Source organism: Seriola dumerili, unplaced genomic scaffold, assembly GCF_002260705.1.
Source record: "Seriola dumerili isolate Sdu_G_001 unplaced genomic scaffold, Sdu_1.0 BDQW01020282.1, whole genome shotgun sequence".
Classification (NCBI taxonomy): Eukaryota; Metazoa; Chordata; class Actinopteri; order Carangiformes; family Carangidae; genus Seriola; species Seriola dumerili.
In genome coordinates this window covers 1-1,385 of record NW_019194537.1, presented here as the reverse complement: position 1 = coordinate 1,385, position 1,385 = coordinate 1, and the positions used below count along the sequence as shown (strand labels likewise).

Genomic DNA, 1,385 nt, shown 5'->3' with positions numbered 1-1,385 from the left:
TCTACAGACAGGGAGCTCCCAGTGTTGCGAGCCTGGGGGACGGACACACTTCACTGTTACTTACTTACAGCATGTAATGTCATGTTGGACTTGGCTGAAGAAGGAATGAGTTGATGTTTATCCTAATAAGATCTTAAGCATGTTTTTATTTGGTGAGAAAACCATAAGATCTCAGACTTTTGGACTCCTGTACATGTCTGACTGTATGTGGCTTTAACTAGATGCCTTGTTGTGAGCTCACCTCTCTTCTACTGTAACTCCAGTTTCTATAAGGGTGTGGTGCCTCTGTGGATGAGGCAGATCCCCTACACCATGATGAAGTTTGCCTGCTTCGAGCGCACTGTGGAGCTGCTCTACAAGTATGTTGTTCCCAAGCCCCGCAGCGAGTGCAGCAAATCCGAGCAGCTGGTCGTCACCTTCGTGGCAGGTTACATCGGTGAGTAACGCAACATCTGAACTGTTTGCCACGTTGGACCTGTAGTTCAACAGTAATCCAGTTTTCTTTTGTTGAACTTTGTTGAAAAGCTTTTATTAGTGGGTTTACCCTTGTTTAAAAATCCACTTATACCTGATCATTTTTGTGTGAGAAAGTATTTGTGGCTGTAACAGCAGGATAGCTACTGCTGCTCTCAGGACTAGCTGCCCTGTCATCAGCAGCAGAGCTGCTGGCAACAGTCACCTGAAAAACGCTGATATTTTGTCCTGACTTAAAGACATTTGGGGTCGACGTCTGTATGTCTTTGGTTTATTAAATCACTTGTTATGATAAATGAAATATAAGCTTTGCAACGAGTTAACCTGTCTCCCCTACATCTGTGGGGGAGGGGCAAAACAGAGGGAAACACGACTGTAAACGCAGTACAGATTCTCACTGAAATGATCTTGTGTAAATAACATAAATATAAAATATACATATATTTTATTTAATAAAAAATCTCCTTGGGGTCCTGTTGTGGAGGTGGGCTGTCACTCCAAGGTTTTTAGCAGGGGAAACACTAGAGCAGTAACAATGAATTATGAAATCATGAAGCATTTTCTGAGATGTTTCAGCAATTAGTAAGAATATTTCATAATGTTGCTACAAATTGGCAGTAATATGTCAGTTCTGTTTCCAGTAATGATGCTTCACTCCTTTTGAGCTGTTGTGCAGATTCCACTGCTCTGATGTTTCTTCTTCTCTCTGTGCAGCTGGTGTCTTCTGTGCCATCGTGTCCCACCCTGCTGACTCTGTGGTGTCTGTGCTGAACAAGGAGAAGGGCAGCACTGCTGTCGGGGTCCTAAAGAAGCTTGGACCTAAAGGTCTGTATCTTTTTCAACAGCAGCATAGTTCACTGAGGATTTCATCAACACGCTCCTTAGATCCACCTCTGGAGGGCACTGTCCTC

At 43.5% G+C, this 1,385-nt stretch overlaps 1 pseudogene; it reads left to right on the top strand.

Annotated features, from left to right (window-relative positions):
• The first annotated feature begins 221 nt into the window (after nt 1-221).
• Nucleotides 222-1,374, top strand: LOC111240187 (annotated as a pseudogene).
• Nucleotides 1,375-1,385: the final 11 nt, after the last annotated feature.